The sequence below is a fragment of the Elephas maximus genome, chromosome 9 (genome assembly GCF_024166365.1).
Source record: "Elephas maximus indicus isolate mEleMax1 chromosome 9, mEleMax1 primary haplotype, whole genome shotgun sequence".
Classification (NCBI taxonomy): domain Eukaryota; kingdom Metazoa; phylum Chordata; class Mammalia; order Proboscidea; family Elephantidae; genus Elephas; species Elephas maximus.
The window spans coordinates 46,473,253-46,499,523 of NC_064827.1; the positions used below are offsets into that span (position 1 = coordinate 46,473,253).

A 26,271-nucleotide genomic window follows, 5' to 3' on the forward strand; every position below is an offset into this window, starting at 1 on the left:
AACAGTTCGATTTTCATCTTGCCTTCCCCCAAAGTGGGTTTCTCCTCACCTCTTTAGCTTTGAGATGCTGGATAGAGGAGGATATGTACTCGGGATTATGATAAAGTTGCCAGATTTTGGTTTGGAAAATATATAGCATATTCTGGCTAGAAAATAATAGGAAGAATGGGGGGTCCATAAGAATAACCAGCAGGGTACAAGCAATTATTCAGCTCTAACAAACCCTGGTGGCGTAGTGGTTAAATGCCACGGCTGCTAACCTAGAGGTTGGCAGTTCAAATCCGCCGGGCGCTTCTTGGGAACTCTATGGGGCAGTTCTACTCTGTCCTCTAAGGTCGCTATGAGTCGGAATCGACTCGACGGCAGTGGGTTTGGTTTTTTTTGGTTAGTCAACAAACATTCATTTAGTGGCTGAACAACGTATAGGATGCATATTAGGTGCTCAGGAATAGGACCACTGTGTATAATGGCTCAGTTAAAAATACCGGATAAGGCTCAGACAAAAAGGAAAACCCCAAATTGGCAGACCTGCCCCTTTGCACAAAGTGAACACTTGGAAAATCTGTTAGAATATGGCCCTTGGACACCCTTTTAGCTCAATAATGAATGCACTCCTGAAGTTCACCCTTCAGCCAAAGATTAGACAAGCCCATAAAACAAAACAAGACTAAATGGGCAAGGACAAGAACCCAAGAAGGGAGAGGAAAGCTGGTAATGGGGAATCTAAATAAGGTCAAGAAGGGAAGAGTGTTGACGTGTCTTGAGATTGCTAACCAATGTTACAAATGAGAAGCTAGTTTGCTCTGTAAACCTTCGTTTAAAGTACAATAAAAAAAAAAGGGGGGGGGAATCTGCTAAACAAAGAAAATATTTTCAGATTAAAATGCTTTTGATTATATGTGTTTTTTCACCTAATTGCTGTGAATTTGGGTTTTCACAGAAAGCTTTTTGTAGTGTTTATGTTGCAAGTCTGTGTGCCCCAATACTTCCAGTCCCCATCTTCCTTCTTCTCCTGTGATAATGGATAGGGCAGCAGCAGGATGGAGTTTTACCGGAAAATGTGAAGAAGACACTTGGACTCAGGACAAAAAAGAACTTGTAAACATATTAGTCTTTGGGGAAATGTTACTGCAAATTGCTTTGAAGGATGTAGATGGAGAAAAAGCAGAGAAAAACTGAAAGGGGGAGGAAAGAGAAATCAAGTTTTAAAAGCAAACAGATATAATATCTTAGATTGGATGAATTTGTTTCATTAATAAGCCTAATGATCCACGGAGTCTTGTTTGATTATTAGCAACTGTATTTAAATTTTTAATATAAAACTTTAAATGTTATAAAGTGCCCATCATCAGTCCTCTCTGGGTTGGCAACTAACGTAGCTATCTGAGGGTAGGACACACAGTGTGGCTTAACGAACCTGGTTTAGGAAAGGGAACTCAGGCCCAGGCCTACCTCTGCCATAAGCTCAGTGTGTGATCCTCGCCAAGCCTCTTCCCTTCTCAGGGCTCCCCTTTCTTCTCTGGAAAATGAGTCAATTAGGTTAGTGGTTCTAAAAGTGTGGTCCCTGAACCCACAGCACCAGCATCACCTGCAGGTTCAACTGAATCAGAAACTCTGGTGTGAGGCCCAGCAGTCTGTCCTAACAAGCCCTCCCAGGGATTCTGATATATGCTCAGGTTTGAAATCCACAGGACTAAGTGATTCTGTGTTTTTATAGATGAAGCAGTTGATGCACATGCAAAGCAGATATAGGCCATTGAGGCAGATGTTGGTGCTCTGTGCCTCTAGTTCACAGCTGCTTGGTCATGGAGCGAAGCTCAGCTGAGCTGCCGAACGGGGAGCAGACTGAGTCACAGCCTCCATCCTTCCTTTCCTCCAGTGCCAGCGCAATGAGCACATGCTCAGGTTACTAGCGAAGCAAGGTTGCCCACCAACATTATTCTTTTCGAAGGTGAGATAAACCCCAGCAGACAATTATAATGTAATGTGCTAATTGCTATAACAGAGGCAAATATAAATTGCTACAGAGGAAGGGAGAAATTAAGTCAGTCTGAGTTTTTGGGGCACGACTGCATAGGGGAAGTGTTGTCTACCTGGGTTTTGAAGAATAGAGAATCACTAGGTAGATGAGGAAGGAAAGAACAGCATGTTCAAAAGCACTTAGGGTACACTTACAATGGATGACTTTTATGGTTTGCAAATTTTGCCTAAATAATGCTGTTTACAAAAATAAAAGAAAGAAAAGTGTTTAAGTGCAAGGTACGCTTGGGAATGACAAAGGAAATCTTTGTGCCCAGCCACGAGAACGCGTGTGTGAACGGTGAGAGATAAGGTTTGGATTATAATCAGATTGTGGAGTCTTGCAGGTCATATATGAAGTTTAGGTGGCTAGAAGATTAGGAGAGAGGGCTGAGAAGGAAATAGAGATTTGGAAGTCTGCAGGAGAGACTAGGAAGTAATGAGCTTGTTGCTATCAGCCAGAAAAAATTGTTGTCAGCACTAAATGTAACTCTGAGTTTCTTAGTAGTCTGGGCAAAAAGAAGTGTATGATGAGTTAGATAACGTTCATTTACTGAAGAAGAGACAAATTTTCTTAGCTCTAAACTCTAAGGAATTCCAAATGTGTACCTTGAGATCAGGATCGTTGAACAACACAATTTAAAATAATAATCTCACAAAACCTGTGGCCATTTCTTATGCTAACTTCTGGGTAAAAGTTAAAATCATAATTTTTGTAAATTTTTTTCTCATAACAAAAGTAATTCATGTCCATTGCAGTATGTATACTGGTTATAGAAAATAAAATCGCTTGTCAAACCAGTTCCCAGAGACACTGTTAACATTTTGGTATAAATTGTTCATGTACAATATGGGATTACTTAATACATCTACTTGAATCTGTACTTTTTTTATGCTTAAAATATATTAGGAATGTTTCCCGTGTCTTTAATTATTCTACAATAAGATTTTAATAAAATCCACTTACTCATTATACAATAATTTAAAATACTATTGCTGAACCTGTATGTTTCTTTGTATTTTTTGATCTTCTGTTCAATATGTTGACAAACATCCTGGTAAATAAATCTCTGGGTCTATTCATGTTTTTTTTTTATTGTGCTTTATAGATGAAGGTTTACAAAGCAAACTAGTTTCTCATTAAACAATTAATACACATTGTTTTGTGACATTGGTTGCCAGTTGCATGACATGTTAACATTCTTCCCTTCTGGACCTTGGGTTCCCCATTACCAGCTTTCCTGTCCCCTCCTGCCTTCTTGTCCATGCTCCTGGGCTGGTGTGCCCATTTAGTTCCGTTTTGTTTTATGGGCCCATCTAATCTTTGGCTGAAGGGTAAGCCTCAGGAGTGATGTCATTACTGAGCTAAAAGTGTTCTGGGTGCCATACTCTTGGGGTTTCTCCAGTCTGTCAGGACCAGTGAGTCTGGTCTTTTTTTTGTGTGTGTGTGAGTTAGAATTTTGTTCTACATTTTTCTCCAGCTCCATCTAGGACCCTTTATTGTGATCCTTGTCAGAGCAGTCAGTGGTGGTAGCTGGGCTAGCTGTGCTGGACTCATTCTGATGGAGGCCGTGGTAGTTGTGGTTCATTAGTCCTTTGGGCTAATCATTCCCTCGTGTCTTTGGTTTTCTTCATTCTCCCTTGCTCCAGATGGGGTGAGACCAGTGGAGTATCTTAGATGGCCATTCACAAGCTTTTAAGACCCAGATGCTGCTCAGCAAAGTAGAATGTAGAACATTTTCTTTATACACTGTGTAATGCCAATTGAACTAGATGTTCCCTGAGACCATGGTCCCCAGAGTCCTTAGCCCAGTAATTTGGTCCCTCAGGGAGTTTGGATGTATCTGTGGAGCTTCCATGGCCTTGCCTCGGACAAGTTTTGCCGGCTTCCCCAGTATTGCGTACTGTCTTACCCCTTACCAAAGTTACCACTTATCTATTGCCTATTTAGCGTTTTTCCTTCCCACCTCTCCCCTCCCTCCTTACCACCAAAGATTGTTCCTTTTTGAAAATCTTCTACATTCTACTTTGGTGAGTAGCGTCTGGGTTCTTAAAAGCCTGTGAGCAGCCATCTAAGATACTCTACTGGTCTCACCCCTTCAGGAGCAAGGGAGAATGAAGAAAACTAAAGGTACAAGGGGAAGATTAATACAAAGGACTAATGGACCACAACTACCACGGTGTTCACCAGACTGAGTCCAGTACAACTAGATGGTGCCTGGCTACCACCACTGACTGCTCTGACAGGGATCACAGTAGAGGGTCCCAGACAGAGCTGGAGAAAAATATAGAACAAAATTTTAACTCACAAAAAAAGATCAGACTTGCTAGCCTGACAGAAACTGGAGACCTGGACACCCTTTTAGCTCAGTAATGAAGTCACTCCTGAGGTTCACCCTTCAGGCAAAGATTAGACAGGCCCACAAAACAAAACAAGACTAAAGGGCTGCACCAGCCCAGATGCAAGGACAAGAAGGCAGGAGGGGACAGGAAAGCTGGTAATGGGGAACCCAAGGTCGAGAAGGGAGAGTGTTGACATGTCGTGGGGTTGTTAACCAATGTTATAAAACAATATGTGTACTGTTTAATGAGAAACCAGTTTGTTCTGTAAACCATCTAAAGTACAATAAAAAATGTTTTAAAAGCAATATTAAATTACCAATTTCTTTTTAGATATACTCTTCTTAAGAATTGAAAATCTTCTATCAGTTAACATCAGCCATACTGTGAGGAAGTGACTGAGACAGGCTGAAAAACTTGTATGAAAAGTCCAAGAAAATATAGAATAAAATTGGGAAAGTAGATAAAAGTAAAAACTGGGGTACATTCCAGTGGGCTAAAAGCTTAGGCAAATGTAATAGAGGAAAAGTGTTTCCTAAGAGGACTGACAGACTGGGAGACAGATGGTGATTTAAAAAAAAAAAAATTGTTTCTTTTTGTATGTAAACCTTTTCATGAGTTTTTATAGTAGTGGTCTCATACAATATTTGTCCTTTTGGAGTTGGCTTATTTCGCTCAGCATAATGCCCTCTAGGTTCATCCATATCATGCGATGTTTCACAGTTTCATCATTTTTCTTTATCCTTGCATAGTATTCCATTGTGTGTGTGTACCATAGTTTGTTTATGCATTCATCTGTTGATGGGCACCTAGGTTGTTTCCATCTTTTTGCTATTGTGAACAATGCTGCAATGAACATGGGTGTGCATATGTTTATTTGTATTTGTGGTGTTTCCTGTATTAGAGTTTTGGGGCTGAAAGTGTCAGAAGCCCAAGTCAAACTTGTTTAAGCAAAAAAAAAAGAAAAAGAAATTTATTGTTGTAAGAACAGAAAAATTCAAGGATGTACTGGCTTCAGGTATGGCTGGGTTTAAGTTCTCAAACGACATCATTCTGTGCTACGGCTTTCTCTATCTCAGCTCCACTCTCCTCTGTGCAGGTTTCATTCTCAGGCGGACTCTGTCTTCACAAAGTAGTAAAGATGACCACTGACAGCTGCAAGTTTATATAGTCTTCATGAATCAGTAGAAGAGAGAGCATCTTTACTGATAGTGCCAACAAAGGACTTGAGGGAACACTGATTGGCCCAGCTTGGGCCACATGCCCATCCCTGAACCAATCATTATGGCCAGCACTGGCATTCTCTAATTAACCAGAACTGAGTCATTTGGGGAGCCACGCTGGCACAATGGAGCCATGGTGGCATAGTGGTTAAGAGCTCAGGTTGTTAGCCAAAAGATTAGCAGTTCGAATCCACCAGCCACTCCCTGGAAACCCTGTGGGGCAATTCTGCTCTGTCCTATAGGGTCATTAGGAGCCATAAACAACTCAACGGCAACCGGTTTAGTTTGATTTGGGTCATTTGGGGTGGAGTGAGCCACCCTCAAATCACATTGATAAACAGAATTACTAGTGAGTGGGAAAGGTGTGATTCTTCAAAGGAAGGGATGCTGGAGAGACTAAAACCAAAACATTTCCTGAGCAGAAATTTCCACAAGAGGGCTATTTAAATCAGAGGAAATACTTTTTTTTTTTTTAGGCTTCTTTTTTTTTTAATACATATAGTTAAGTTGCATTCCAGAAATTTATAACAATTTTCACTTTCACTAACAGTGTGTAAGAAAACCTGCTTCCTTAAACACTCATAACTACTGGGCAATACCATTCTATTTTTAAATTAGTTTTGCTTTTACCAAAGTAATGCTTCACAAAAGAAACCAATTAGAACCAGTGGTATGCTGTAAATTGGCTCTTTTTTTCAGGCGGAAGCCCTTATTTGTAGGCTTCACCAATTTCTGTGCTATAAACACTCCCACCATGGCTTCCACCACGATGGCAGTGTTTAACAGCAGTGTTTAATAAGAAACAGCAGTCTCCTGCTCCGTCCCTCCCCACCACCCAATTCTTCTACCCAAAGGGAACCACACTTAACTATCCTGCTGTCTGTTGTATTTATACCTTCCTAAACGACATACTATACTGCTTATTATGGTAGGATGAAGATTTAGCTCTTCTACGCTATCTCCCCACTTCCCACCTTCATGGTTCCCCAGATTTAACTATTTTTTAGTTAAATTGATAGTCAATGTTTACATTATATGACCGTTCAAATTTTCTTCAGTGTTAAACCAAGAAGTATACTCCATCATGCCTTCTTGTACAATCTTTAGCTTTTCTTGGAGTTAATGATTTCCTTGGTGTATTTTTTCTCATTTGTTTAATTTTCTCTGTATCTATTAGTATTTTTCTCCAAATAATCCAAAATATCTGTTACACAGTTACAAATATTTTTGATCTGCTTAAATACACTAATTGTTCTTCTTTTCTCCCATGCAAGTTTCCCTCTCATAGTCCTTGTCCTTCCTCTGCCACTGTGGACTGGTTGTTCACTAGACCTGCTGCACACCTCTTGTCCTGGATATTTCTTTCAGCTTTTTCTTATTGTGGCTCTTCTGTTTTCTGAAACCCATATCTTCTTCCTTCTTGATTTACTTACTCTTAATTTTCTAGAGAAGCTCTTCTAGTTGCTTACTAAGACAAGGTACATGGAAAGTAAAATTTGGAGAATTTTTTTAAAAGTCTGAAAATGCCTTTATTCTGTCCTCCATTTGGCTGATTATTTGGCTGTGTACAGAATTTTACAGGTCCCTTGATGGTGCAGTGGTTAAAGTGCTCATCTCTTAACCAAAGGGTTGGCAGTTCGAACCCACCCGCTGCTCTGTGGGAGAAAGATGTGGCAGTCTGTTTCCATAAAGATTTACAGCCTTGGAAACCCTATCGGACAGTAGTTCTACTCTGTCCTACAGGGTCACTATGAGTTGGAATTGACTTGATGGCAATGGATTTGATTTTTTTGGGTATAGACTTTTAGGTAGAAAACAATTTCCTCTCAGAATTTTGGAAAATATTCATCCGCTGTCTTTGGATTCATTTTCACTCTTCACTATTAAAATGACTATTAAAATGGCCAGTTTGATAGGAGGGAAATGACAACTCATTTTGATTTGCTTTTTTAAATGAACTACATAAAATACATATTGGCTGTCCTCTGTGGCAGCCTCTTTTTACCTTGCACCAGCTTCGAAGAAAGGGCTCAAAATTTCTTTACAGATCCTTTCTAAGGAGAAGCAATTTCACAAACCATTAATGTTCACTGTAGAATTTATTAGAGGTTTTCTAGAGGAAACAGAAGAGGAGGCTTATGTTGCACAGCATTTAGCATACAACCTAATTTCTCATTAGACATAATTTGTCCCTTTTTTGAATTTGTTCATTTTTTAAAAAATTAAGGTATATTTGCATACAGTAAAATTCACCCTTTTTAATGTGCAGTTCTGATAAACATCTGCAGTTGTGTTACCACCACCACCAATCAAGATACAGAACAGTGCCATCAGCCCCCAAACTACCCCCCCCCATCTCTTTGTAGTAAACTCTGCAAAAACCCTGCTGGGAATTTGTTTGGAATTATATTGAATATATCTGTCCAGGGAGAATTGACATTTTAACAACACTGATTCTTCCAATCCCTGAACATGGCATATCTCTCTATTTAGGTCTACTTTCATTTCTTTCATCAATATTTTATAGTTGTCAGCATACAGATCTTACATATATTTTGTGATGTTTATACCTATATATTTACTTTTTAATACAATTATAAATGGTACTTATTTTTTTTTTAATTTTCTTTTTTTTATCACTAGTATATAAAAATTAGGCTCATTTTTGCACATTAGACTTTGGGAATTTTCTATGTAGACATTCATGTCATCTGCAAACAGAGAGTATTTTATATCTTCCTTTCTAATCTGTATTTATTTTCTTGCCATATTTCACCAGATAGACCTTCAATATGATGTTGAATAGAATTGGTGAGAGTGGACACCTTTCCTTGTTCCCGCTCTTAGTAAGAAAGCATTCTTTCTTTCACCATTAATTATGATGGTAGTTAGAGGTGTTTTGTGCCTGCCCTTTATTAGGTTGAGGAAGTTCTCTTCCATTCCTAGCTTGCTGACAGTTTTTATTATGAATGGATGTTAAATTTTATCCAGTTCCTTTTCTGCGTCTATTGAGATGATCAAATGGTTTTTCTTCTTTAGTTTGCTGATATGGTAAAACCCATTGATTGAATTTTGAATGTTGAACAAGCCTCGAATACCCAGGATAAACCCTGCTGGATCGTGATGAATTATTCTATTTGTACATAGTTGCATTCAGTGTTCATGTTCCTTAGATTATCTTCCCTACATGGTGCTTAGCTTGACTGACTCTGGCTTTCTTACTTTGTGATCTTCTCCATTTCTCTCTCATTTCTATAGAAGGAATTTACTTTTGCCCTGGCTCCTCAAACCATGAATACTAACACCTTTCCTCCTTCTCATAATCAAAGGACTCGCCCAATACCAGGATAACCCTCCTTAGGAAGGTGATGGTAGGAGGGAGATTGCATACTTTTCATTCGTTTAGGTCTTATTATGAATTATTTATCTATTTTTTATTGGATAGTTATCTCATATAGATTTATAAGAGCTTTTTATTTATTAAATGATACTTCTGTGAAGTTATTTCTATGAAGTATCAAAATATGGTAAACCTAGAATGTAGCTTTCAGATGGCCTAACTTGATACAGGGACAAAGTTTAGAAAATATAGGAATGCATGCTTAACAGTCCCCACATTTTTCATATTCAAATATATATTGCTTCAAGCACGCACTTGAGAGAAGCTGGATAAAAGATAATTCTAGATTTAAAGCTCCATTAGTGTCATAAATCTAGTTATTCTTCACAAAAAGAAATCATTGCCGGGAAATCTACTGAACTCTCTTCCCAATTTACCTCCTTTCCTCCCAATTTCACTCCTGTTCTAATAATGTGCTGAATTAAAAAGGGCTTAAAATTTAAATTGTTTTTGTAGTAGAAATAATGATTCCCCTTTTGGTTCCCTCTAGGAAGCTAGGTTTGAAGAGAAAGGAACTGAATCAGGAGGCTCTGAATGCTCATACCTCTGCAGGGACCAGGTCTAGGAGAAGTGATCTGAGGAACATCTAAAAAAAGTGAAAAGATCCAGAGAAATGAACTGAGCCAGAACTCGCAGATTGAATGGGCCTTGCTGAAGACATCAAATCAACACACAAATCTGCTGGCAAGAGCAGGGCTGATAATGAAAAAGCTAAAGGTCAGAGCTGAGTAGGACCAGAAAAGAGCCTGAATTACTTGGGAACTAATGAGGAAGGTTCTCAGATGAAGACTGAGAGCAGAGACCAAGTATGTGGCTATCTTTGTTGACTGTGTAAGGAGTGAGGTTCACCCTGCTGAAGCTTCTGTTGTTGCTAAAGCAGTCATCTTCATGAACCTTGTGCCTATCACTCAGCACTTGTCTTTCCCTCTAAATTTTGAGTCCATAATATGGGGACTATGTAACTCATCTCTATAACTCTAGAAGTTGAGGCTCAGTGAATACTGGAATGACTGAAGGACTCTCTGAGGTTTTGGGAGACTTGGTGCACAGAGCACTTTGCTTTCTGGATAGGATGCTGGCCCAAACCCCAGTAACTGGTGCTGTGCTTAGTCATTTAGAACCCATGGGTCAGACAGGGATGGTGATGGAGATTGGACACCCTGTGATCAACTTACCGTAAGACTTTGACAACTCATTTCTTGCGTCAGGATTAGGTTCAGTTGCATAAGACAGAAAACCCAAAATAAAAGTGGTGTAAACACGTAATGGATTAATTTTCTGTCATGTAAAAGTTGTCTAGAGTTATCAGTCCAGGGCTGAGATGACAGCTGAGTAGCCATCAGGAACCCAGGCTTCTTCTTTTTAATGTAAATTTTTTACTAAAGTATTACACATGTACAGAGAAATGTACACATCTTCAGTGAAAAGCTTGATGAATTTCCACAAAGTGAGCTCACCCGTATGACCAGCACACAAATTAAAAAAAAATAAACAGAACGTCACCAGCATCCCAGAGGCTCCTCGTGCCACCTACCAGTCAGCAGCCCCACCCAATGATAGCTACTATCTTGACCTCTAATACATACAGATTAGTATTATCTGGTTTTGAACGTTGTATAAATGAAATCATTAGAATGTACCATTTTTGTCTGGCTTTTGTTCTAACCATTTTATTGTGAAACCACACACAGATACAGAAAACCACAAACAAATATGCAGTTTAATGAGTTCTTATAAGGCGAACACCCTTGTAACCTAGGTCAAGAAATAGAACTCTGCAGCCAGCCCAGGAGCCCTTCCATGGGTGAACCCCTTTATGGAGGAGCAAATGATCCATGGTTATCCCCATTGTTGTTCTAGTATATCTGTAATAGGCCACATGAACCAATAGCCCTTTCTTTTCCTTCTCAAAACAATCGTTTCCCAATTAAAAAAATAAAAAACTTGTAACCTCAGCTAAGAGTCTTTCGCCCCCATAACCTTGGTTTCCTCATCTGTAAAGTGAGGAGCTGCCCTCAAGATGTCCAGGGTTTATGCGGAATTTCAGAACAAGTGAGTCAGAGGTTGAGCTAGGAACAGAATTCAGACATTTTAACTCCCAGCCCAGGGCCGAATATATGCTTCTTACCTCCTGAATTGGTCCCACCCAAACACACAATGAAACAGAAAAGAATCCCTCCTTGCCTTTTCAGAACTGTGTAATATAATTATCCTGATTACTACAGAGACCACGGACTGCTAAGCATCAGGATTCATGTTCTGTAATGCTGATATTCTATAGCAAAATCCTTTTAGGCTCAATTAGCCTCATGGAAGATAATGGAGGCCAATTGATGTCTGTATTTTTAATATACAAGCAGTTGTTTAGACACCTTTTGTTTGTTTCTCACTGCTGCTTCATGGGAGAAGCAAGTACTAGGTAAAGGTGCTTATATAAAAATATAATATTAATAATCAAAATGTTGCCTGATTAACATAAATTCTGAGAGCACTAACATTGGGCAAGCCATTTAATACAGTTCCCCTGAATCCTGAGCAACATTTAAATAGGACCCAAGACTACAAACTTAAACAGCTAATCCATAGAATAAGAATTGAAAATACCAGTAGGCACATGAAAACATATTTAGCTTCACTAGTAATCAAATAAATGCAAATAAAAATTTTTAAATAATCATCTATTTATATATATATATTTATATATGCATATAAAATTAGCAAAGGGTTTGTTGTTATTTCTTTTTTTTGGTTTTTAATGATAATACCCAGTTTGGCAAAGGTGGAGTGTAGTTGGTGCGTGTACATATACAATAGAATCCTTCAATATTGCAACTCTAGTCTTGAATTTTTTCTTCAGTTCTTTCAGCTTGAAAAATGCTGAGCATGTTCTTCCCTTTTGGTTTTCTAACTCCCGGTCTTTGCACATTTCTTTATAATACTTTACTTTGTCTTCTTGAGCCACCCTTTGAAATCTTCTGTTCATCTCTGTTGTTTCATCAATTCCTCCATTTGCTTTAGCAGCTCTGTGGTCAAGAGTAAGTTTCAGAGTCCCTCTGACATCCGTTTTGGTCTTTTCTTTCTTTTTTGTCTTTTTAATGACTTTTTGCTTTCTTCATGTATGATGTCCTTGTTGTCATCCTACAACCTGTCTGGTCTTTGGTCGTTAGTGTTCAACGCATCAAATCTATTTTTGAGATGGTCCCTGAATTCAGGTAGGATATAATCAAAGTCATATTTGGCTCTTGTGGACTTGTTTTAATTTTCTTCAGATTCAACTTGAACTTGCATATGAGCAATTGATGCAAGCCTTGAGTTGCAATATTGAAGGATTCTCTGGGCAAAACATTGAACAACGCAGGAAGCATCAAAAGAAGATGGAAGGATTACACAGACTGAGTCACTCTACCAAAAAGAATTGGTCAACATTCAGCCGTTTCAGAAGGTAGTATATGACCAAAAACCAATAGTACTGAAGGAAGAAGTCCAAGCTACACTGGAGGCATTGGCAAAAAACACGGCCCCAGGTATTAGCAGAATATCAAATGAGATGTTTCAACAAACAGAATGCAGCACTAGAGGTGCTCACTCATCTATGCCAAGAATTTTGGAAGACAACTACTTGGCCAACCAACTGGAACAGATCCATATTTGTGCCCATTCCAAAGAAAGGTGATCCAACAGAATGCAGAAATTATCAAACAATAGTATTAATATCACATGCAAGTAAAATTTTGCTGAAGATGATCCAAAAGTGGTTGCTGCAGTGTATTGACAGGGAGATGCCAGAAATTCAAGGTGAATTCAGAAGAGGACGTGGAACCAGGGATATCATTGCTAATATCAGATGGATCCTAGCTGAAAGCAGAGAATACTAGAAAGATGTTTACCTGGGTTTTATCGACTATGCCATGGCGTTCAACTGTGTAGGTCATAACAAATTATGGATAACATTGCAAAGAATGGGAATTCCAGAACACTTAATTGTGCTCATGAGGAACCTGTACATAGACTAAGAGTGGTTGCAACAGAGCAGAGGTTGGAACAGAGCAGGGGAATACTGAGTGGTTTAAAGTCAGAAAAGGTGTGAGTCAGGGTTCTATCCTTTCACCCTACTTGCTCAATCTATATACTGAGCAAATAATCTGAGAAGGCAGACTTTATGAAGAAGAACGTGGTGTCAGGATTGAAGGAAGACTCACTGACAACCATCAATATACATATGACACAGCCTTGCCTGCAGAGAGTGAAGAGGACTTGAAGCACTTACTGATGAAGATCAAAAACTACAGCTTTAAGTGTGGATTACACCTCAACATAAAAGAAAACAAAAATCCTCGCAACTGGATCAATAAGCAACATCAAGATAAATGGAGAAAATAATTGAAGTTGTCAAGGCTTTCATTTTAGTTGGATCTAGAGTGAACGCCCATGGAAGCGGCAGTGAAGAAATCAAACAACTTATTGCATTGGCAAACCCGCTGCAAAAGACCTCTTTAAAGTGTTGAAAAGCAAAGATGTCCTTTTGAGGGCTAAAGTGTGCCTGACCCAGGCCATGGTAGTTTCAATTGCCTCATGTTCATGCGAAAGCCAAACAATGAATAAAGAAGACTGAAGAAGAATTGATGCCTTTGAATTATGGTGTTGGTGAAGAATATTGAATATACAATGGATTACCAGAAGAATGAACAAGCCTGTCTTGGAAGAAGTACAGCCAGAATGCTCCTCAGAAGCAAGGATAACAAAACTTCATCTCATGTACTTTGGACATGTTATCAGGAGGGACCAGTCCCTTGAGAAGGACATCATGCTTGGTAAAGTAGAGGGTCATCAAAAAAGGGGAAGACCCTCAACGAGATAGAGTGACACAGTGGCTACAACAATGGACTCAAGCGTAGCAACAATTGTGAGGATGGCGTAGGACCAGGCAGTGTTTCATTCTGTTGTATGTAGAGTCGCTATGAGTCAGAACCAACTCAACAGCACCTAACAACAACATATGCACAGCAAACCAGTACATTCCTCCTGGAACACAGTTTAACAGTGTGTGAGAAGTGCCCTTTGACTTGGAAATTTTACTTTAGAAATTTATTCTAAGAACATAATCAATGAGGTAGATGTTGATTTATGTACAAAGGTATTCATCATAGCATTATTTAGGAAAAAATTGGAAAGAATTTAAATGTCTAAAAATAGATAAATGGTTAAATAAATTATAGTACATCTGCATGAAAGACTATTGTGAACTGTTACAAATCATGTTTTGAAAAACATTTAATGTGGAAAAATATTAGGATATGAGGTTCAGTCAAAAGAGTAAAATACAAAACTATATGTCAGCTAGGCAATTTTATAAAATACAAAATGGGTAAAAATAGAAAAGGATACTTGGATGTGGTACGATTATTAGTGTGATTTCTAAACTCTTCTGAATTTTCTAAATTGTATACCATGAATGTATATTTTTTTAACCAGAAAAAAAAAAAACATTATATTAAAAAAGAAAGAAAAAAAAGAAAAGACCCAAGAAGGGCTGAGATAAATTTATGATGGTGTCTAGAGTAGAAGTGCTCAGAAAGGCCATCGAAGTCCACCTTTCCCCTCTGTTGTGACCCTCCCAGAACAGCTTGAAGAAAAAAAATAGCATGAAGACATCTTTAGCCAGTTGCAGATTTACCTTGCTCTTCCCCAACACCACTTGGGGTCCCTTCTTATCCCTTACCACAATAATCTGAACCAATTTGGCATTTCTCATGTTCTTAAATGTTTCATAAATATGTGTTTTCAAGCAGGCCACCCTTCCTAGCCTGGGTTTTAAACTCCCCTCTTCCCCAGCCACTCTGAATCCAGATTCTGCCACAGGTTAGAGGTGACAACGTGCAAAATGACTGCTGCCCCCTCCCAGAGGAAACGAAAAGCACAGGCTAGCCTTGCCTTGATAGTCTGGAGAAAGGGGCACCTCGGGGGATGCTGTGTTCCTGCCATTTCCCCGCTGGCTCAACTCTTCCCAATCCAAGGCAGAAACCCCAGAAGAGAAAAAGTCATCATGTAACAAAGAGGTGACAACCACTCACTACACTGCATGGAGAGTGGTGCTCAGCTTTGGGTAACTTTGGGAAGTCACACTGCATCACTTCTGAGATAGTCGCGAGCCTTATCAGGTTCAAAGGAAGGGAACATAGACCCCACCCCACCTCCTCACTTCTCAACGAGAGAGGTGCGTCGAAGTCACGTGGTAAGAAGCGTGTGTGGGGCAGGAGATATTGTAGCAGCCATCTTTGGAAAATGTAACCTCTCGCCGACAGATCTCCTGCGCTGTCCATACTTCTAAAGCCTTTGAGTCAGTTCCAGCCTGTGCCTGTGTGTGTCAGAGTAGAGCGGTGTTCCGCTGGGTTTTCAAGGCTGTGACCTTTCAGAAGTAGATCAGCAGGCCTTTCTTTGGAGGCATCCCTGGATGGATTTGAACCGCCATCCTTTCAGTTAACAGCTCAGTGCCTAACCTTTTACACCATCCGGGGACTACTGCCCATACTACTTCTAGATCTTAGTTAATTTCCTGTCGCAGGGAATAAGGTATTTTGAGACCTTCACTGTGCCCCTTTAATCATTTATACCGACTGGCACCACTGGTAAGCTTGCTTATTAGAGTCTGTATAAACCTCTTTTCTTCCTCCTGTCCGCTATTTTCTACTCCATTACTACAGCATTTCATAAAGATCTCATAAATTGATAGACTAGGAATATTTTAGAGAAGTCACTTCGTCTGTCCAGGCCTCAGTTTATCTGTAAAATGGAAGCTGTGTCACCTGTCCTGTCGGCTGGGCATGCTGGTTGTGAAAGTGCCTTGAAAAGTAAAAGCGCTACGCAAGGACAAATGGTCTCCCTGGTAAAGGGGGAGTGAAAAAATGGTTTCAAGAGGGAAAGGCGATCGGTCATCCTGGTTTTTGCTTTTGAATAGTCTGCAACAACTGTGGGCTTTAATTCTGATTTCAAATCAAAGTAGTTTATGCTTTTAAATGGAAGGAATTTTTTGTTACAGGCAGTGTGTGCCTCTGCGCCCTGAAGAACACCTTAACTGTTATGGTCAGTGCCAGGGAGGCAGCTGCCCACTTGCGTGATTATAAACTCTCTGCCCACAGACTTTTAGGAATGGAACCCATTTTCATAAGCCTTTAAAAAAAAAAAAAAAATTTCTTTTTCAGGGAGTCAAGAATGTCACCTGCCATGGTCCGGTGAGAGAGATTTTCTCAGTCTGTGCCTCAAAGTTGATAGAGAATATGGTCCTTCTACTTAATGGACTTACTAAAAATTCTACAAGTTCCTGTCTTAGTAAGGTCTTGGGAGCTCCCAGGGGGAACTGTTGCAGACTGTTAGAGCTGTTGTCCCATTCTACTCACTCCCTTTGTTGCAGGCCTCCACTGACCCCCTGACTTCCCTTCACTGCCCAGTCCGGGTCCCTGCATGCCCTGATCAAACAGGGTGGTGGAATGTTCAGCGACATCAAATGTGCCTTCTGTGTTCTTGCTGCTTTTTTTCTTGTCTTCTGATTATTTGGGACTGATGTCAGGTAAGACACACCAGCTAGGAGGAAGATTTCCTGGGTTAAAGAGAGGAAGGGTGGTTAATTATTCTCCACAGGGTTTTTTTCCCTTAGGATAAATTCTGAGAAAAGGCTTTACTAGATCAAAAGGCACTCACATTTTTAAGGCTTTTGATAAAGTTTGCCAAATTGTCAACTGGCACTTTCCCTTGGGATTATTGGTTTCAGTTAAATGTTTTTGGCTTTGTTCTTCAGGCACGGGTTGTGGCTGGGGGAGTGGTACTGGTGAGTGAGGATTCTTCACATAGGAATTCTAGAGAGAAAAAGACCAGGAAACAGCACCAAATGAGTAATTTCCACTTTTGCTATACATATATGGGAAATAAAGTTCCTCTCCTACTTACCTAGAGAAAATACAAACAGGGCAGGCAGCCCAGAGCACTAGTTCAGGAAAACGTGGTTCATCAGACCCCAGAATATCCCTCTTTCCAAGGGTATGCCCATAACTTGGACAACGTTTGAGGAACTCAGGGTCCACAGTTAAGAGAAGTGTTTTCTTATATTCTTAAGATCAACCATCTTTGTCAATTTTTGTTTGAGGCCTACTAGGTATGAAGCACTGTGCTGGGTCTGGGCAGGAATAGAAGGATGAGTAAAATAACAATCCCATCTTAGATTTGCCCCTTACGGGTTTCAAAGGTACATTATCTCCATTTGGCAATAAATAAACCGAGGTTCAGAAGACCAAGTCACTGTTTCATAGTCACCCAGCTAGTTAAGAACAGAACCTCGAACTAAAATCTAGGTGTTCTGTGCTAGATGTCCTTACTGATAGGCGTTCTGCAAGGTGTCCCAGTCTAGATACCTGCCATGTAGTAATGTATTCTCAGGTGCCCAGGAATAGAGGGGAAAGGAAACAACAGAGAGCAGAGCTGTGGGCCCCTTCCCTATTGAAATCTCAGAATTCTCTGGTTTCCATGTTTCCCCACCTATATTTATTTCCCAGGACTCCCTTTCAGATGTCGTATAGTCTAAACTGAACGCCTCACTACCTCAACAACGTTTTGCTTGCTCCTCTCTGTGCCTTTGATCATATGTTGATTTTACCTTGAATGCTCAGCCTCCTCTTGTTCATAACTTACCTATTTCACAAGCCCTAGTTCAAATGTTAGCTTTTCTTCCAGCTTTCAAAATCTATCCTGATTTTCATAGTCCCTGCCCTTCCACCTCAAAGTGACCTCTCCCTCCTATGAATTCCCCGAGAGCAGAGATTTCTAAACTTTCTAGTTTCATAGTGCCCTCAGTAATTTTTTCAAAGCACCCCCAGGCAAAAATTAATACCTAATAGTTCCATACATTAAGTAGTTAGATCAAAACAGCTTAATAAATACTTATGTCCTAATAGTTCAGTAGTCATTTGAAATAACAATACATATAAATTGAAAGAAAAAATATTTTTGTTTAATTTTAAGTAACTACAATTACGTACCAATGGGGTGTGTATGCTTGTTAGGTGCTGCGCAACTTCTCGAACCTTGGAATCAGATTGAGTACTGCCACGTTCCTTTCCTGTTCTATGTTGATTTTTGTACAATAGTTGCTTTTTATTATAGAAACTGATAAAAACCCAGCTTTGCAAAGATATGATGTCAGAGAAAGGAATGTAGCGTGGTCTAATATTGAAACTGTGAACTACCTTGAGGTAGTAGTTTGTGCAAAGTCTAATAGATTTTGAGTATTGCTGGTATGTCCCTCAAATAATTAAAATTTACCGTCATAGCCCTGTGAGTTTACTGTAGCTGCCCAGGTCACCTCAGCCCACAGTTTGGCTCTAGAGCTTTTCAGTTCCTCCAGTGGCAACGAGTGCATTCTGCCTTCTGTGATAGTTATTTGAGGACATACATTATGTTTCCTATTAGAGCCTTTTGAGGGTCAGGACCATGTCTGATTCATCTCTGTGTCTTCCATAGCACCTCTCAGTCAAGATAACTAACTGACACATAATGAACACTTACTAGGGTCGGAACATCCATACATCCATGAGCTGAATGACTTCAAACTCCATAAGTTTCCCATGACACAATTCCACCTCACCTAGCACAATGCCTTACCCATAGACTCCTAGTCAAGGTTACTTGAATGAATTAATAAATTTGCATATACTTAATTTGGGCCACGCCTTGATTCAGGCCCCCAAAGCAATTCGCAGAACCCATTTAGGTCAAGGAGATGCCTCTACATGTCCAATATAGGGTTGTGGCATAGCGTTTGATTAAACAAAGCTCTGCCACTTGCCTCTGACCTCAAACAAGTGAATTACCCCCTCTGAGCTTCTGTTCTCCTCATCTGTGAAATGGGATAACAATATCTAGCTCAAAGAAGTACTGTGAGGATCAAATGAGGTGTCTGCGTAAGAGAACTTTAGAGGACATCAAGGTGGAGTGCCTTAAGGGGTTACTGGTCAGGTGTGCAGATACCATTAATGGCACACCCCTATCACATGCCTTGGATAGAGGAAGAAGGAAGGCTGAGCAGAGGACTGTGAGGGAGGTGAGAGCTAGAAGGAGCTATTTCTGTCCCCAAGTGACCATTCTCTAGGCATAGGCTGGAATTCCCTCTGGAGCCACACTAATGGACACATTAGTATCAGTTGACAAAGTACCATATACTCTGAAATGTTCTCCTCTTAAGCTTCATGGGAAGTGGCAGGAATTCATGGTCCATCACAGGAAATCTGCCTTGGCTTTAGCCTCCAGTAAAGCATACTCCTAGATCTGCTAGGCTCTGGGAGGTCAGGCTGTGCCCCTGACTGCACGGTGATGCAGCAGACATCACTTATTTTAAGACAGAACATCTGTGAAGTAAGGTCATCCTTGTGTCTCAATTTTATGTCATAAAAACATATTTTATTTTAGAAAAAAAAGTATGTTTTAACAATGGGTTGTTTTGTGAATGCTCTTGCTGTTGGGTTTCAGTTTAATCAACATACATAGTAGTCATTCATCAAGGTCCAGATTATGAAAACGTATCATGTCTTCAGTGTCCTTGATAAGTACATGGATTTTCATAATTCACTACCTTGTATTTATGGTGCTTTCCATATTCCTTTACAAGAAGTATCATCTTTTGTAAATATCAATCACTCTGCATAAAAAAAGGATGAAAGAAAAAAAACAACCAAACTCCGCAAATTGTGAAAGAAAAGGCAAAGTTAGAGTGTCAAGATCTGGGGTTTCACAATGCATAAATGTGGCTGCCATTTATTGAATGCCTCAAATCCTGTGGTGCTTTATCCTTATTTCATTTAATCCTCACAACCCCCTTCAAGGTCAGTATTATCTCTATGTTGTGATAAGAAAACTGAGAGGTTACATTAGTTATCCAAGGTCACAAAGCTAGCAACGGCTACACTGGAATTCAAGCCACATGTAATTCCACAGCCCAGTTCTTTTTCAGGATATCTCTTTGACTCAAAGAAGAGAAAGAAACACAATGTTGCACTATACAGTACATAGTATCAAAACATGAATAAAGCCTTGTTTTTAAGAAAATATATGTCATTCATGTCTCTATCCCACACTGAAGATGGGAGAGAGCACCTTCAAGACTCGACACTGAGCCTGGAGCCTTTCCATGCACTATTTCCAGAACCTGGGATCATAAAGAAGTGTTTTAGCTAGAAGGGGTCGAGGCTAGTGCTGCCTGCTTCTCAGTCCCCCAGTTCCCTTCAATCGGGGCTGCCCTATTTATACTGGTCTCCTACACCGGGCTTCTGTTTAATACAATTTCAACTGAATAAAGGATCCCATTGGTCTCCTGTCCCTCAAAATTAGAAAAACGCTGATGAAGTCCAATCCTCTGTTTTACAGATGAAGACGCTGAGACATAGAGCTTGATCAAAATAACCCAGAAAGATAGGGCAGGCCCTTTCCGCTTTAAGGTTTTAATTATGTTCACTACAGAAAAACTAGTGGGGTAACAAAGATGACCATCATGGGGAATATGTTCTAAAAGCCTCCCCAGCCTGTTGACCAAACAAGGGATGGTAGCACAAACAAACAAAAAAAAACCAAACCCAGTGCTCTCGAGTCGATTCCAACTCATAGCGACCCTATAGGACAGAGTAGAACTGCCCCATAGTGTTTCCAAGGAGCACCTGGTGGGTTTGAACTGCTGACCCTTTGGTTAGCAGCTGTAGCACTTAACCACTACGCCACCAGGTTTAAATCCTGTCTCTATAACCTACGAGTTCGGACGATCTTGAACAAGTTACTTAAAGTTGCTGAATATCTTCATCTTAAAAATGGACACCCTAAAGCAAAGAAGTTTCTGGGGTAAACTGAATGCTTCAAAGGTCAGCGGAGCAAGGGCGGGGGTTTGGGGACCATGGTTTAAGGGGACTTCTAAGTCAATTGGCAAAATAATTCTATTATGAAAACATTCTGCATCCCACTTTGAAATGTGGCGTCTGGGGTCTTAAATGCTAACAAGCGGCCATCTAAGATGCATCAATTGGTCTCGACCCACCTGGAGCAAAGGAGAATGAAGAACACCAAGGTCACACGATAACTATGAGCCCAAGAGACAGAAAGGGCCACATGAACCAGAGACTTACATCATCCTGAGACCAGAAGAACTAGTTGGTGCCCGGCCACAACCGATGACTGCCCTGACAGGGAGCGCAACAGAGAACCCCTGAGGGAGCAGGAGATCAGTGGAATGCAGACCCCAAATTCTCACAAAAGACCAGACTTAATGGTCTGACTGAGACTAGAGGAATCCCGGCGGTCATGGTCCCCAAACCTTCTGTTGGCACAGGACAGGAACCATTCCCGAAGACAACTCATCAGACATGGAAGGGACTGGACAGTGGGTAGGAGAGAGATGCTGATGAAGAGTGAGCTAATTATATCAGGTGGACACTTGAGACTGTGTTGGCATCTCCTGTCTGGAGGGGGGATGGAAGGATAGAGAGAGTTGGAAGCTGACAAAATTGTCACGAAAGGAGAGACTGGAAGGGCTGACTCATTAGGGGGAGAGCAAGTGGGAGTATGGAGTAAGGTGTATATAAACTTATATGGGACAGTCTGACTTGATTTGTAAATGTTCACTTGAAGCTCAATAAAAGTTAAGAAAAAAATGGACACCCTACTACCTGATTGTTGGAGTGCTTGTGATAATTAATAAGTGTATTAAAAACATCTGCAAATAGCAGAAATCAAACAATGTATTGCATTGGGCAAACCTGCTGCAAAAAAAAAAAAAAGTTGCAAAAGACCTCTTTAAACTGTTAAAAAGCAAAGATGTCACTTTGAGGACTAAAGTGTGCCTGACCCAAGCCATGATATTTTCAATTGCCTCATATGCATGCAAAAACTGGATAATGAATAAGGAAGACCAAAGAAGAATTGATGCCTTTGAATTAGTGTTGGCAAGGAATATTGAATATAACATGGACTGCCCGAAGAATGAACAAATCTATCTTGGAAAAAGTACAGCCAGAGTGCTCCTTAGAAGCAAAGATGGCAAGACTTCGCCTCATATACTTTGGCCATGTTATCAGGAGTGACCAGTCCCTGGATTTTGTGGACTGAATTTTGTCCACCCAAAAATGTGTGTATCAGTTTGGCTGGGCCATGATTCCTGGTATTGTGTGATTCTCCTATGTGTTGTAAAACCTGCCTCTATGGTTTTAATGAGGAAGTATGGGCAGCAGTTGTGTTAGTGAGGCAGAACGCAATCTGTAAGATTGGATTGTGTCTTGAGGCAATCTCTTGAGATGTACAAGAAAGAAGTGAGCAGAGAGACAGGGGGACCTCATACCACCAAGAAGCAGTGTCGGGGGCAGAGCGCATCCTTTGTTCCCAGAGTCACTGTCCAGAGAAGCTCCTAGTCTGGGGAAAGATTGATGAGAAGGCCGACAGAGACAGAAAGCCTTCCCCTGGAGCTGACGCCCAGAATTTGGACTTCTAGTCTACTAGATTGTGAGAAAATAAATTTCTCTTTGTTAAAGCCATCCACTTGTGGTATTTCTATTACAGCACCACTAGATGACTAAGACACTGAAGAAGGACATCATGCTTGGTATGGTAGAGACTCAGCAAAAAAGAGGAAGACCCTCAAGAAGATGGATTGACACAGTGGCTACAACGGTGGGCTCAAACACAGCAACAATTGTGAGGATGGCACAGGACCAGGCATTGTTTCATTCTGTTGTACACGGGATCACTATGAGTCGGAACCGACTCAACAGCACCGAACGACGACAATAGCAAGTGTTTCTTCCCATCCTCGGAGCTTTCCCATAGGCTGTTCTCTCTGCCTGGGAGCTCTATCTTCCTTTTACCCTTTAGGTATCTAAACTGTACTAAATCTTTAGTTCCCTTCATTAGGCTCCCTGAGTTTAAATCCAAACTGTGCCATTTGTCAATTGAATGATCTCTGAAAAGTTAACCTTAGTTTTCTCATCTATAAAATTGGGATACAAATAATATTTACTTTAGGACCAGGCCCCCTGTCTGGGAGCTCTGGCTGCTTACAGCCACCCCAAGATTGCCGCACTGAGCTCTAGAAGGGGTGGGGCTTGGCCAGGTGGAGAGCCGAAGCTTTCCTACCATTTATATGTCACCTTTTTCTTGATTCAGCATTCGCTTAGATGTTGTAATTCTTTGATTGATTTCCAGAGTTTGATTCTATCGTTTCCACCAATTTCTGGATTTTTTTTCTGTTTTTCTGTGAATAGGTAGGAGCGTGCAGCTATTTATGCAGCTGTCTTGCTCTACCTCTGATAATAGTTACAGTGTTTTTGAGTGTATTGATTTGTATAGTCTTTTTTAAAGTATATTACACATGTATAACTTACCAGTCTACTGGCATTGACATTTTACCACCTTGAGTGAAATTTAGAAACCTTATCTCCATTTAGATCTCTTTGTCTGCTCTAATTATCTTAAATATTTCCTCGAACATGCATAATAACCACGTCTCACAATATTATAATTTTGTATCCACCATCGAACATAAATTTAAGAACTTAAGAGGAATCTCATTGCTGTCGAGTTGATTCTGACTCAAAGTGACCCGGTAGTACAGAGTACAACTGCCCCATAGGGTTTCCAAGGAGTCCCTGGTGGATATGAACTGCTGGCCTTTTGGTTAGCAGCCGTAGCTCTTAACCATTACGCCACCAGGGTTTCCAGAGGATTCCAGTATTTACTAGTATTTTTATTCTTTCTTCATTCCTGTTAACTCAAGTTTCCTTCTCTTATCATTTCTTTTCTGTTTGAAGAATTTCCTCTGGCCATCCTCTCAGAGTAGTTTTGCTGGCCACAGATTCTAATAATTTTTATTCATTTAAGAATGTCTATATTTTATCTTCATTCCTGAAGGATACTTTTGCTGGATATGGAATTCAGGGAAACCCTGGTGATGTAGTGGTTAAGTGCTACGGCTGCTAACCAAGAGGTCTGCAGTTCGAATCCATCAGGCGCTCCTTGGAAACTCTATCGGGCAGTTCTACTCTGTCCTATAGGGTCGCTATGAGTCGGAATCGACTCAACGGCAGTGGGTTACAGAATTCAGAATTGACAAATCTTTTCTTTCAGCACTTGAAAAACAATGTGCCACTTCCCTCTGGACATCAAATTTTCATATGAGAATTTTTCTGTCATTTGAATTGGTGTTCCCCTATAAGTTACGTGTCATTTCTCTCTGGCTGTTTTCAGGATTTTTTCTTTGTCTTTAGTTTTCAGAAGTGTCTTAGGTTGGGTTCTCTAGAGAAGCAAAACCAGTGAAGAGTATAGAGAGAGAGGGAGAAAGAGGGAGAGAGAAATTTATCTCAAGGAAATGGCTCACACAGTTGTAGAGGCTGGCCCGTCCCAAGTCCGTGGGTTAGACATAAGGCTGAAGGCTTCTCCTGACTCAGTCAGCTGATCATAAGGAACTCCCCATGACGCCATAGGTGAGACTGGAAGAGGAAAGGTAATGTGACAGAAGTGGAAACTAAGGGCTTTGGGCCATTTCCTCATACAACTTACTTGTGCCTTCAGTTTCTACTCAGACCCAATCTCATGTATACAACTTCCATTTAATAATGGAGTGGTATTGTGCATGTTCAACTTTATGACTCTGTGGGTCAGACAACACCCAGTTCATGATGGGGAGCTCAGGCCACATGGTGACTTGGTGGACGATGCTTAAGTATTCAGTCTTTACTGTAGCCCAGTAACAAGCCAAAAGCTGTTTCTCAAAAGGAGAATAATTACCTGCAGTAGACAGCAGGGCTTTACTCCAAAATCCTAAGAGTCTGTGCTGCAATTCTAGGGACCTGCTAAAGACTCCAAACAGCATCTCTATCTGCCACTGACACTTCGAGCACTTCAAGCAGCCTGAACCTGTTGCAGAGCCTTCCCTTGTTCTGGGTCCTATTCAAAACTAGCAGCTTTTTGAGGCACTTGATAAATTGGCTGGAGAAAAAAAAAAATTGGCTGGAGAAGCACACTCAAATGAGGGATGTTGCACCCAAAATCCAAAGCGGCCCATGAGACATTTTGCCTCCTTTTTATTTGTGGGAGGGGGCAGATGTAACAACTTATCCTTCGCTTTAGAAGGAATATCTCAGCATGCCCCTCACCACTGGACTCCTTGAAATTTCACTGAGGTGGAAGGTGCCTGAATTTTTCCGGGATTAATTTCCCAGTCTCTAGCATGCAAGTGTTTTACAAATAAGTCCAGAGTCATTGACACTTCTTCCTTACTGGGTCCAATCAGCATATGTCATCAATATAATGGACCAGTGTGACATAGAATGGAAAGGAGATCAAGGTCCCTGTGGACTAAATTATGACATAGGGCTAGCGAGTTGATGTACCTCTAAGGTAGGACAGTGAAGGTATACTGTTGGTCTTGCCAGCTGAAGGCAAACTGCTTCTGGTGGTCCATCGAAACCAGAATTGAGAAAAAGGCATTGGCCAGATCAATAACTGTATACCAGGTACAAGAAGATGTATTAATTTGCTCAAACAATGAGACCACATCTGAAACAGCAGCTGCAATTGGAGTCATCACCTGGTTAAGTTTGCAATAATCCACTGTCATTCTCCAAGATCCATCTTTTTTATTTTTTTGCATAGGCTAGATAGACAAGTTTAATGGGGATGCAGTGGGACTCACCACCCCTGTATCCTTCAAGTCCTTGATATTGGCAGTAATCTCAGCAATCCCTCTAGTAACACAGTATTGCTTTTGGTTTACTATTTTCCTAGGTAAGGACAGTTCTAATGGCTTCCACTTGGCTTTTCTGACCATAATGGCCTTTACTCTACCTGTCAGGGATCCAATTAAGGTTTTGCCAATTTTTGAGTACATCTACTCCAATTATGCATTCTGGAACTGGGGAAATCACTACATGATAGATTTGGAGACCCAAGGGACCCACTGTGAGACAAACCTGAGCTAACTCCATTAATATCCTGACCTTCATACACCCTGACTCTGACCAGTGGGCCACAGTGGGAGACCAGTTTTGGGTCTCCTGAAATCAGTGTCATTTCAGAGCCAGTATCCAGTAATTCCCAAAGTGTGATTATTTCCTTTTCCCCACTGAACAGTCACTCTCATAAAAGGGTGTAGATCCCTTTGGGGAAGGCTGGGAGAAAGATTAACAGCATAAATTTTTGGCATTGTAGTGGGATCCTTCCTCAAGGAAACCAGTCTCCCCTTCGTTCAAGGGGCTGTGGGTCTGTAAACTTGCT

At 40.6% G+C, this 26,271-nt stretch overlaps 1 protein-coding gene across 6 annotated transcripts in view; it reads left to right on the forward strand.

Moving 5' to 3' along the window:
- FRMPD1 (FERM and PDZ domain containing 1) overlaps window positions 1-26,271 on the forward strand; it is a 173,148-nt gene that overhangs the window by 22,083 nt on the left and 124,794 nt on the right. The window contains exon 2 of one of the 6 annotated variants that reach the window (XM_049895795.1): window positions 16,391-16,546. The exons of 4 other annotated variants lie outside the window; for them this stretch is intronic. The gene's annotated coding sequence lies outside the window, so the exon portion shown is untranslated. Of the gene's footprint in view, window positions 1-16,390; window positions 16,547-22,560; window positions 22,672-26,271 lie in introns of all 6 variants that reach the window. One more of the 6 variants, XM_049895798.1, reaches the window with a different exon arrangement.